Consider the following 13,515-nt stretch of genomic DNA (forward strand, 5'->3'; position numbering starts at 1 on the left):
TAGAAGGTGATTGTTAGACAGCAAAAGAGATGGGCAATGATGGTCGGGTGCCATGATGGCCGGCGACAATGGACGATGCAAGAGGAATGGTTATATACAAGGGTATTTTTGAAAATAATTATACAATTGTAGAAGGTGGTGGATTGAGAGCAAAAGAGATGCGAGCAAATAGAATTTTCCTAAAAGTAAGGGCGACAAGTCAAATTTACCCCTTGTATATATAGTCAAAGCAGCGTCGCTCAAGAGCAAAGCACCTCATAGAAAGGCTATGGCCGACGAACTCTACGGCTTACAATTCATCAGTCGCCGATTCGCCTCCTATCGCCGCCAATCGCCGCCTTTCTATCTCCCTCTTACCTTCACTTCTAATCGCTTCACCCGCCTTCAGCAAGGTAACTACTCTTCGCACCTCTCAGTCTCTCTCGCGTTTTTCAAACCCTAACTGAAGATATATACTGTGTGTGTAGATGGTAAAATTATGCTCATTGATCCTGATGCTTGACGGTTTCTTTTGGATTTTTTTCACTATAATTCGTTCTAGTAATGGAGTTCGTTTGATATATGCGTGTTTGATAAGTAGAAATGTAGTTGGTTTGATCTTGAATTCATTCTGAGAAGATTGACTTCACAATTTGAGATTGTGTTGAATGAACTTTAGCTTTGAAGTTTATCAAGATGCAACAATTTCTTTAACCCTAGTTCTAACTTCCGCCCGTACTGGTTGTATTGCGTATCTTGTATTTGTGGTTAGGGCGTGCGATCAAAATTGGTGTATCTTCTTAGTTATTTCTGGAAGACTGGATGGCTACAGAATTTGAATCATTGGCAAACTATCAAATAAAAGAAACAAAAAATATGGAATTCTTGTCAATATGAATACGTCAAATGCTGGGGAACTATTTTTGAGTGACAAGGTGAGTGTGGCACTTGGCAATAAAAGACCAAGTGGTTATCAGTGATCCTTGCTAGGTACAAGTAGGCACATCTTTTGTAGATAGGTCCTTGCACATCTTCTGTAGGAGGGGTTTCCAAATTTTAGTTATTTAGCAGACAGACATTAACATTTGGAAGTCTGATATTTGGATTCACTATGGAAGAGCACGATAAACTTTAGAAGACCTTTCTTTGGTTGTCCTCTATAACTCTCGCTTATACACATGCTAGTGCAAACTCACAAATCAATCCTCCTACTTATCCAATTATCATTGGATTCCTTACCATAAGATTGCTATCCTTTAGAATGTTTATATATTTTTGATTTCTGGATCTATTTCAGTAACATAGTTCACTCTTATTAATGGAAAAGTAACACATAGTCCTCTTTGCTGGCTGAACACAAAATTTGATTTTTGACAGATCTATCATGATCTTGTACTCATATTGATTATAGTTGTTATGATTAGGAGCTCTTTAGATAACTCAAACAATGCTTGCAAGTGCCAATCTCTCACACTCTCTCACCCAAAATCAAACCAAACAACAGAAATAAGGGACTGAAATTGAAAGAACAGAATTAAAGGAATGAAAACCAGAGAAAGGAACAACCAAACCATAAACAATAGGTGCGTGATATATCCTGGTTCGGATTGCATGAAAAGCAACCCTACATCCAGCCTCAGTCCAAGAGCAATTCCACCAGAAATCCAAGTGTAGAACAGTTACACGAAGTCCCTCACTCTTATCCCACCCTAGTACAATCTTTCTTGGAGATTACAAATAGCTTTCTTGACACAAGCCTTTCCTCTCACACACCGCACAATATCAGAATGAGAATTACTTTCACATACCCGGCTACCCCTTTCCCTCTATTTATAGAATAGAGCGGACATCCCAATGAAGACTTTAGATAATTACAATTTAACCCCATAACTTTCACTAATTTCACATGGGATACAATTTCCTATCTAAATCTTCAATAGCCACTTATGCGCACTTCCTTCACTGATCTTCTAGGAATGACTTTATCCTATACTCAAGACAACAACATAACAATAGTTAATGAAGAGGTATATTCTTAAAAGAACATCTATGATGTTTACCCTAATAGACCACATAATAAATTTGATAGGAGATGGGTAACAGATGATTAAAATTACCTAAATAAATCTCTCTTGTTCTCTATTCATTGCTAGATTCATTAATCATTTCATTTAGCTGAAGGCTCCAATTCCCCCCCCCCCCCCCCCAAAAAAAAAAAAAAAAAAAAAAAAAACACAACAGGGGCTGAAGAATGTTACAGTCGTTTCTTTAACTGAAATGTTTGGTTGCTCTACGTTGGACTTCTCTCACTTCAGAAACTATTTCTGTTACATTTTGAATTACATTCAAACTTGAGTTCATTTGCATAGGATTCATCAATGTAGAAGTTCTACAAGACATAAATAGAAATTCAAAACAAACCAGCTTCTATAATAGCAAAGTATCAACCCAACTAATTGTTGAGAGAGTTTGGATTGAATAGAAAATCTCTCTTAATTATTCCATGGGTATGAAACCCTATATATACAAGAAGTATGCTAATAAATCTCCTAAAAACTAGGAGAGGATAACAATCTAATAAGTAGGAACAATAATCATCTATAATTTACAGATGTATACAAAATACTTAAACTTGATTTGTCTTCATGCTTCCTTATCTTCTCATCATTTAACCGCCACTCCTTATATTCTAAATGATAAGGCTCTTTATCTGTAACACTCCCCCTCAAGATTGAGAATGGATGTCATCCATTCCAAGCTTGCTAGTCAACTTTTGATGCACAACTGTAGGCAACCCTTTAGTGAGAATGTCTGCAAGTCGTTCACAAGATGATATATATGGAGTACATATTAGACCACTATCTAATTTTTCCTTAATGAAGTGTCGGTCCACCTCAACATGTTTGGTTCTATCATGTCATACCGGATTGTGAGCAATGCTGATTGCTAATTTGTTGTCACAATATAGTCTCATAGGTTCCACCAAAGTGATCTTCAAATCATCTAACAAGATTTTTAACCAAAGTAACTCATATACCCCTAATGCCATGGATCTGAACTCTGCCTCTACACTTGACCGGGTCATCACATTTTGTTTTTTGTTTCTCCAAGTTACAAGATTACCCCCTAGGAAGGTACAATTGTCGGATGTAGATCTTCTGTCCACCACTGATCCTGCATAATTTGCATTAGTATAGGCTTCAAGTATCATACTCTGTCCCCTTTTGAACATAATGCCTTTCCCTGGTGTCCCTTTCAAGTAATGAAGTATTCTAAAAACCGCTCTAAGGTGAGTTTCTTTCGGACAATGCATAAATTGACTGACCACCCCCACTGCATATGCAATATTTGGCCGGGTGTGTGCTAGATAAATTAGTTTCCCTATTAGCCTTTGGTAGAATTCTTTGCTCACTTCTTTATCTTTCGGAACCTCCCCAATTTGTGGTTAAATTCAATTGGAGTAGTAGCAGCCTTACAACCTAGCAGCCCGGTTTCTTTTAGCAAGTCCACAATATACTTTTGTTGAGAGATAAAGATGCCTTCTTTTGAGTGTGCAACTTCTATGCCCAAGAAGTATTTCAACCTTCCCAAATCTTTAATTTCAAACTCTTTAATTAGGCAATCCTTTAATATAGTCATACCTTCTTCATCATTTCCGGTCACAACAATATCATCCACATATACCAATAGGACTGCTACTCCCCCTGTGGCCGAGTGGTGGATGAAAAGGGTATGGTCTCCTTGACTTTGTTGATACCCTAAGGTAAGCATCACATGGGTAAATCGGCTAAACTAGGCCCTAAGGGACTGTTTAAGACTATACAATGCCTTTTTTAGTTTGCACACTATCTGCCCGCAAGTATATGTACTATAACCCGATGGTAAGTCCATGTAAACTTTCTCTTCTAGGTCTCTATGCAAGAAGGCATTTTTTACATCATATTGCATCAACGGCCAGCCTAGGTTAGTAGCTAGAGATAGAAGAACTCTCACTGTATTTAGCTTTGCAACTGGGGCAGAGGTGTCTTGATAATCAATGCCATATATTTGAGTGTATCCCTTGGCTACTAGCCTTGCCTTGCCTTATACCGGTCTAGGGTTCCATCGGATTTGTATTTGAGTGTATACACCCATTTGCATCCGACCGGTTTTTTTCCTTTGGGTAAGTGGACGAGTTCCCAAGTGTTGTTTTTGTCAAGGGCTGCCATCTCGACTTCCATGGCAGTCCTCCAATTCTCATCCCTTATTGCTTCGAAAAAATGGTTAGGAATTGGAATGGTATGTAGGCTGGTTAGGAAGGTTTTGTGTGGGGTAGACAGTTTAGAGTAGGATAGGACCAGGTGTAAAGGATGCTGAGTGCAGGTCTTGGTGCCTTTTTTGAGGGCTATAGGCCATTCCAAATCACTGGGGGGAAAAATAGGAGCATTTTGAGGTGTGTGATGTTTAGTTATAGATGCAGTGGAGTCAAGAGGAGTATTACCTGCTGGTGTCACAAGAGAGCTGCTGGTGCCAGTGTTGTTAACAGGTTCAGAGGAGGAAGTAGAGTCTTGGATCTGTACTGGGCTAGTAGCCAGCTTCTGCTGCCTTGAGTAGACCTGTAAGGGAGGAGTACGTGGTGAGGTTTCCTCTAGAGTCTTGTCTGGTGTATCTTCTATGGTAACCGGATCTAGTGAGGAGGGAGTTTGAGGTGAGAGATCTAGATCAGGTAGAGACATAACTGGATTTCCTTCGACAGCTTTTGTACTGTCATGAGAGTGATCAAAATAGGGAGAATTTTCCACAAAAGTAACATCAGCCGAGACAGAGAATCTTTTGGAGGGAGGATGGTAACACTTATAGCCCTTTTGGCTGGAGGAATATCCAATAAAAATGCATTTTAGAGCGCGGGGATCTAGTTTGCCTCTATTAGGGTTGTGAATATGAACAAATGATACACACCCAAAGATTTTTGGTTTCCAGCAGCTAGATATATGTAAATCAGGAAAATGACTGCTTAAGAGTTGAAGAGGGCTATAAGATTCAAGAGTTTGAGATGACAGTCTATTAATAAGGGTAGTGGCTGTTAGGACAGCCTCTCCCCAATAATTTTTTGGAACATTATGGTGGAAAAGTAGTGCCCTAATCACAGCTAATAGATGCCCATTTTTCCTCTTAGCCAACCCATTTTGTTGGGGTGTGTATGGACAAGATGATTCATGAATCATGCCTTTTTGTTGGAAAAAATGTGCGAGGGATTGATTGAAAAAATCTTTGGCATTATCAGTCCTTAGCCTCTTGATTGGCACTCCAAATTGAGTACTAATCATGTTATAGAAGTTAGGAAAAATAGTGCTTACTTTAGATTTATTTTTCATAAGAAACAACCACATTATCCTAGTGCAATCATCCACAAATATTATGAACCACCTTGCCCCAGAAAGATTGGGAACAGTTGCCGGCCCCAAACATCACTATGGAGAAGAGAGAATGGACTAGAAGTTCTTTTATTAGATGAAGGGTAAGACACCCTTTTATGTTTAGCAAATTCACAAATAGGGCAATGAAAGTCTTGAACATCACAACTCCTAAACAAAGCTGGAAACATAACTCTAAGAGTAGAAAACGAAGGATGACCAAGACGATGGTGATGTAACCAGATCTGGTCCTTATTAGATTGCACCAAACAAGACACAAGATTCACCTTGTCCTTGTTTTCTTCCCCATTTGATCCATCAAAGTAGTATAGGCCAGCCCTAGCTTTAGCAAGCCCAATCCTCTTCTTCAACCCCTGTTCCTGAATTTCACAGCAAGTAGAAGAAAAATTAACACTGCAATTGTTATCTAAGGTAAGCTTTTGAATGGAGATGAGGTTGGTGAAGAGTTTAGGAACATGGAGAACATCTTTGAGAGTTAGATGGTTATTAAGGATAATATTTCCTTGGCCAGCAACAGTGGTCAAAGAGCCATCTGCCAGTGTTATCTTTTTTGAGCTTGAACAAGGACTATAGGTGGTGAAATAATGGGATAAAGGGGTCATGTGATCTGTTGCCCCGGAATCAAGAATCCAAGAATTAGATTTGGTTGTTTCCGAAGCATGTGAGGTGAGAGAATGAGAGGACATACCTGTAAGTGCAAGAGAACAAATACCTTTTTCTTTCTTTTCAAGAGAGTCTAGAAAGTTTCTTAGCTTTTCAATTTCTGCCCGGTTGAAGTCCAAGCCATCTGCCTGCTCCTTTTGTTCTCCTTGCTTGTGCTCTGTCGGCTGCTGTTGACTGCTGGCTATATAGGCTTGATTTTGGACCCCAAGCTGTCCTCCTTTAGGTGGTTTTCCATGTAACTTCCAGCATCTTTCTATGGTGTGCCTTGGTTTCTTGCAAAAGGTACACCATAGTGAGTCTCGAGAATCTCTATCGCTGGAAGTTTTATCCCCAGCAGACTTCCTTTCCTCCTTAGGACCTCGGTTAGGACCTCTCAATGCTATTAATGCTGATTTTTCTATAGGAGCAGTGTCTAGCATTACTCCTCTTCTCCCTTCTTCAGCCCGGATTAGAGAGATTACCTCATTTAGAGAAGGTTTATCTTCTTTGCCAAGTATTTGAACCCTGACTGCATCAAACTCCATATTTAAACCTGCCAAGAAGTCATAGGTTCTCTCCTTTTCCACAAATCTTTTATGTAAGGCTGCATCTTCACTACATTTCATCTTTAGACATTGATAATGATCTAATTCTTGCCATAGAGTTTGCAACGTACTAGAGTACTTAGTAACAGATCTTACCCCTTGTTTGGTTGCTGCAATCTTAGTTTGGACTTCATATATTTGTGCTGCATCCTTCACTTTAGAATATGTGAGGTTGACAACCTCCCAAATATCCTCAGCGGTTGTTAGAAACATTACCGTATCACTTATCTCGGGCATCATCGAATTCCAAAGCCAAGACATAACTAAAGAGTCCTCCTCATCCCATGCAGAAAACATGGGATCTCCTTCTTTAGGGGCACTCCCTAAGAGATGACTTATCTTACCTTTTCCTTTGAGAAAGGTTCGGATAAGCTGGGACCATTTTAGGTAGTTTCTTCCATTCAATCGGTAGGCCGCTTGGAGATTTTGTAGCTCTCTTCCATTATTTGAGTTGCTGGATCCAATGAATGAAGCTTCTGACGGGTTGCTTGTTTCAACCGCTTCTGATGTAGGATTGGTGTCGGAGAAGGTAGACATCTTAGGAAAACTTGGATGATGAACCAAACGAATGAAGGGAAAAACAATGAGAGAATATCGGGTGAAGAAGAAAGTTGTAACCGACTTTGATTACCTCAAGAAATGGAACAAAAAAAACAGGCCGGAATGGTACTAAGCAGGGAAAAAATCGGCAATGAAGGCCTAAACAGAATTCCCTAAATACTAGGCTCTGATACCATGTTGAGAGAGTTTGGATTGAATAGAAAATCTCTCTTAATTATTCCATGGGTATGAAACCCTATATATACAAGAAGTGTGCTAATAAATCTCCTAAAAACTAGGAGAGGATAACAATCTAATAAGTAGGAACAATAATCATCTATAATTTACAGATTTATACAAAATACTTAAACTTGATTTGTCTTCATGCTTCCTTATATCATTTAACCGCCACTCCTTATCTTCTAAATGATAAGGTTCTTTATCTGTAACACTAATTTCTACCCAGGTACAACCATAGAATGTACCATGAGTCAAAATAACAAAATAATTAAGCATATCCCCTTTGTACCATAAAATTAGCATACTAACGTACCTTGTACCGGTTCCTGTACCACAATCCAGAAAATACCATGTTCTTGGTGACTATGGTTGGAAGGGATAAAAGAATGAAGGAAACCCAACTACTAAGCTATAAAATTGAATATTGCTTAATGGAAGGCATGAAGAAATTGTACGTTATTTTAGAACATATGAATGCGTATAACTAGGCTAGCGGAAGATATCAATCTATTAGATAAGGAATGTTAGGAAAGGCTATTGAATTAGGAGAAAGTAGAAAGGGAACTAAAATAGGGCAAAAGTAGGGAGTCCTCTGAGATCTGATGAGGTGAATTGGGGCTAAAAGTCCAGTGTGGTCTATGTTAGATGAGGTGATATAAAAGCTGTATTTTACCATGAAATGGGTTATGCTTAAATAGTGGTGCAATCTCATTGGGAAAGTTGCTTCTTGATGGAGGAGCTTGCGAAGGGAATATGATGTATTTGAGGCTATTTTGGATTTCTGTCATTGGTTGTACTCATCACAGAAGTTAGGAAGCCTTTGCTAGATGGTTTGAGTCCCAGTTGAATTTTAATAAAAGACACGAGAGGATTGCCCCAATGCTATTTTTAGAAGAGAAATTTTGGTTGCAGTTTAGAAAAACTTAGGTCCAAGTGGATTCATGATGACCTTTTTGTACAGTATTGTGTTGTAATGAAATTATCTCCAAGGGGTTTTAAGTTTGAAGAAGGTGGTTGGTGATGTCCCCTTATTGAGTCTAGAATGCCCTTATATGATTGGTGAGGTACTATTAGCGTGGTTTTGGCATGCAATGATGCGAGGGTTCTCAACTGAAAGGCAAATAGCACATCAAAGCACTTTTTGTGGATTGGCAAAGTAAATGGATTTGATATAAAATTAGGGATACAATTACACAAAAACTCACAAGAACACTAACAAGGAATCTCAAACTGGGAATAAATCTCATTTTTTTTTATCAATTCAATAATCAATCAAAGACTACCTGCTAGAATAGGGTAAATTACACCTTGTACCCCTGAGGTTTGGCATAAAAATAGAAATTACTCTTGATGTTTGAGAAATTATATCAAGTATCCTTTGCAAACCATGTTGTGAAGAACCCCTGCCATTAATGCATGACTGTCCGAATTTCTTAAATTCCTCTTATTTCTCTCTCCTCTGTCATCTCCCATCATCTCTCTCACAGCTGGTGAGAATGGCTAGGCCTGTTTGGAAATTCCATCAGTGGTGGCCAAACCTCTCCCAAATGGCAGAATCTCCCTCTCCCTCTCTCTTTTATCACCATGTGGCTGGCAACAAGGTTTTTGAATCCCATCACAGCGAGCAAAGGGGTTGTGCAACCCTAGCGAGGGGGTTGCAGTTGCTGACAATTTTTTCTTTTTCTTTTAAATTTCTATATAATTAAAATTTAAAAAATAATATATTTTCAGAAATATATCTTATATATTTAGGTTATATATAAAGATTAGAAAATATTTTTTTAACAGTAACATTGGAGAGAGAGAGAAAGAGAAGCCAGGTGCAAAATGGTTAATTTACCTGATTTTTAATTTTAACAGTAATGGTGTTCTCTATCATTTCTAAAACATGAGGGGCACTTTATGCAATTATGGTCAGTGTAACTTATTTTCTGGAATACATTAAGAGATATTTATATGGGATGCTAATAAACCTATTTGGAAAAAGGGAAAAAAAAAAATTAAAGAAATGGGACTATTTAGGAAATGCAATAAAATTACTAGTTTGCTATTTTCTTAATTTTTGGTCTGATTAGTTTTTCCTAAAATTAGTAGAAGTTTCGTAAAATTCCTAAATCCCTAGATGCAGGTCCCTCATTTTCCCTTTGTTGAAGGATCTTGTTGGCAAGTTCGACTATAAGTATGACTTCAAGAACCCTAGATTAAGAGTCAAAAGTATTTTATTGTGAACCAAGTAAGCATCTAAGTCTGAAAATTCTTTTTGTTTGACTAGAAACTGTTGAAATCTCCATGAAATGAAATAATAATCTCATTATTGAGCACAATATTAATGATTTTCCTATGCTATAGAAGAGGTGAAGAATTAAGAGCTTGAGAATCTATAGCAATGCTGGTAGGCAAGAAAGGAGGCTCAAATTTGCCTCGATAAGGTGACCAATCGTTCATATAGAAGCATGACTAGTATTCACATCATCAAGTAAATCAAGCAAATGTACATTAGGCCTTACTGTTATTAACTTATTACGATGGAGAATGATCCACTAGGTCAAGCATGTAGTTTCTTAAAAGCATGTTTGTGGTACCATTTAGGATGAATATGGACTGTGACATAACCACCCTCATCAAATTTCCTAGCTCTATCATTCACGTCAGTGACAAGCTATAATCAATATTACTCAGTACAATTTGTTTGCCTACCACATAACTATGAATGCGAATATGAGATTATATGTATTCACAAAGCTGCAACTTTTTTGCACTGATACCTTGTGGAAAAGTAACTCACATTAAAGTTTGAAATACAATGTATGTGCTACCAGAGAGTGGGGACATGGGAGTGTCAGGTTGGGAGGATGCTTGGCAGATATTGACGAATAACTCATCGACTTTGTACATGCATGGCTTACATAATTACATTCCACTATAACACATTCAAGTCTTCTCATTACTTATTTTTCTTGAATAATGGAGGGTGTGTTTTGATGTCCATCTGTCGATTCTATCCTATAAGAAAGGGTACACATGGAAGTCAACACTAGGCTATTACTGGATCCCTGTGATATCTATGGACTTGAATAATTTGCGGATTTTATCCATTTTGCCCCAATTCTTCAGTCTGCATGCCCCCACCCATTTCTATCATGATCTTTTCTGCCCCCCCCCCCCCCCCCCCCCCCCCACCCCGACGCCCAACAGGGCTGTTGTTTTGTTAAACCTCTATATTTTCAACTATGTGTTTTTAACAGATCTTTGTGTTTTGTCTAGTGTGCATGTTATCAAAAGGAGCAATGGTTCACTCTATTCAGTGTTCTGATCTACTGAATAGTTTTCCATCTAATTTTATTTGGTGTGCTTGGCATGTATTCCACTGTGTCACAGCCCTAGGGTTTGGTTAGGGTTGTGATAGGAATTTGGAGGGATTTAGGAAAGAGAAAGCAGAAAGGGAGGGAGATTTAGAACTGAAACAAAGAGAAATGGGGGAGGAAAGAGAAGAAGAACCGAGAGAGAGAGTTAAGAGAGAGAATAGAGTTTGAAATTCATTCTTCAATTCAAGCATACCAACAAACTCCTAACAGCAGCCTTATATAGGCGTCATTGCCTTCTAATAGCCTAACCACTTGCTAACAATATATCCTAACAGTTATTATAAACCTATTACAAGATTACCCCCTTTATTATATTCTTATTACAGTATTGACCCTCCTATACTCCTAGGTACATGACAATTCCTCCTGCCTTAAAATGTTTCTTGTCCCCAAGAAACTTATTATCATTGAGCTGCTCTTTCTTCATCCCACTCCTACCTTTATTTTCTGTTCAATCTCTTTTTCCCCCTTTCTCCTTCTAGGCTTCTTCTTCTTTGTTCTTAGGATTCCAAGAATCGTCATGGGCATAACTTGGACCAGCACTTCAGTAGGGGCAACCAGATTGACCTCAATGGCTTCAGATTCAAATTTGAGTGCTTGAATAGCAGATCGAAGCTCAGAGTCCTCAACATTGTTGTCTATGTTTCTTATGAATAGAGTTTGAGATGGTTGTTCCCCATGAGGATGTTCTCCATAAACCAAATTAATAGATCCTCTAGAATGACAATCAGGGAAGCTATCTTTTCCCAAGTCCAATTCTCCAATACTGCCAAAAAAATCTAAATCTTTAGTATCATCTCCAGCCTTGGATTGGGGCACATAGTCAACCCCATCAGTCACCCCCGACAGTAAGTCATCGCCATTAGGGGAAGGTTTTCCAATAGTTTGTGCCTCAATTCCCTCAAGGGATTCAAGAGGTTTCTCAGCATTTAAACCATCTGCCCCTGTCGAAAATTCTGCCACATCTTCGTCTCCTTCATTGGAATTTTTTTGAAGCTCACGCTCTTAACATTTTTTCCCTCCACATCAGCAACATCTTCTTCTTTTAGCTTATTGGAATTCACTCCTGCTGAATAGTTCTCAGAATCCATCCTCTTCTGGTTAGAATTTTCAGAATGATCATCTGCAATATTCCTTCTCGGTTTGTCGAAGAATTCTACTAGAAACTTGTAGTTATACTCCTTACTCAGCATCCTTGCAAACTCTTGAAGCTCTTCTCGTATTACACAGCCAAATTCCTCACACATTTTGCTAACCCAAGGGTCTAATGTTTGTTTTCGTGCCTCATGATTCAGCCTAAACTCTTCACGTTTTCTGTTGTATTCTACTGAAAATGCAGCATCCTTCTGCTGCAGAGAAGACTCCCATTGTTTCATACGCAAGCTATCCGTCATGGCATAATTCTCAAGAGCAGGACAAGTCAAAGGCCAAGGCATAGGAGCTTGATACATCCTTAATCCAACTCTTCCATGAACTAATCGGATTCTTAGTTAGAATCGCCTCAAACGCAATTCATTGCCTGTGGAATTCTCGTCTCTGATTTGCTGGTATGCATTGTTGGACTTCTAATCGGAATCTCCTAAATTACCACTCGATCAGTTTCAATAATGGCTGAGGTTGTCCTCCTGAACTGCTACTGCAACATCTTGGAAAGTAGCAGCGAATCAAACCGCTGCCCCGCCTTCACAGTTGAACCTTCTATCTTTCCTCAGTAAAGAGATCGACGGCTAAGAATGTTCAACGGAACTCGCTGGAAGCCACTCCTCCTACTTCTCCTTCAGATCTGAGCCGACCTCTCCTCCTTGTGCGTTGGAATCAATTCCACAATTCACCACAGCAAAATCAAGATTCCACCAGGCTCTATAAGTTTTGCCTGCAACTTCAATTCTCCAGCAACTGAACAGCTAGGCAACGGATCCGATTCTACCTTATGGCTTGTTTGTTGCAAAGTCTCCTACACTTGCCTCGCCTTCTCGATCAACTACAGCAATTCAAAAATCAGTAGCAAATCACCTTGTTGTTCCACCTTCAAGTCGACAACCTAATCCGAAGCGATTCACGCTTCCACCTTCATAGTTGCTCCGATTCCAATCCCATACCTGCTGTGCCACTCTGATAATGACTTCAAATTTAACTCGGTATCACCGTCGGCCTCTCCTAGCTTGTGTCATCTTCAATTCCGCTGAGTCCTGATTCCAACACTAATCACCGTCTGCTTCACCCAATCACCATCCAACACTCCAAATCGGCCAATTGTCTGCCTATGATTGCAATTGTCGTTGATCATCAATCGCTCAAGAATTTGGACTAGCCTCAATCGCACGCCTTCACAATATGGATCTTACACACTGATAACAAAACTTCCAGATCGATGGAATTCTGCCAGATCGCGGAAGGTTATTGCTCGCCTTTCTCGCGCGACTATGATGCAACCAACGAAATTATGCGGAATTGAGAATTCGATGGTTACAGTAGCTTACAACTTGGCTTCAAAATCCGCTGAAGTTGTGTCACTTTTGATCTGCCTCACATTCGAAATCGCGATTGCAACGACTCGGAAAAAAGTAGCAGCGAATCAACCTACTGCTCCGGAATTCAATAGTCAAACCTTCTGCTTTTCTTCCACAACCGAGGTCGCCTTTAGAGTCCAATAACCAGTCCTTGCGTTGGACAGCAGCCGTCAATTCCCGTCGAAAATTAATCAACGAGAAGAACTACCGAGGAATGATG

General features: G+C 39.2%; 1 protein-coding gene across 1 annotated transcript in view; it reads left to right on the forward strand.

Moving 5' to 3' along the window:
- Positions 1 to 225: 225 nt before the first annotated feature.
- The window catches only part of LOC127809890 (peptidyl-prolyl cis-trans isomerase FKBP20-1), a 31,044-nt gene continuing 17,754 nt past the window's right edge, over positions 226 to 13,515 (forward strand). Inside the window, exon 1 of the mRNA XM_052349047.1 lies at positions 226 to 392. The gene's annotated coding sequence lies outside the window, so the exon portion shown is untranslated. The remainder of the gene's footprint in view (positions 393 to 13,515) is intronic.

The sequence above is a fragment of the Diospyros lotus genome, chromosome 9, assembly GCF_014633365.1.
Source record: "Diospyros lotus cultivar Yz01 chromosome 9, ASM1463336v1, whole genome shotgun sequence".
Classification (NCBI taxonomy): Eukaryota; Viridiplantae; Streptophyta; class Magnoliopsida; order Ericales; family Ebenaceae; genus Diospyros; species Diospyros lotus.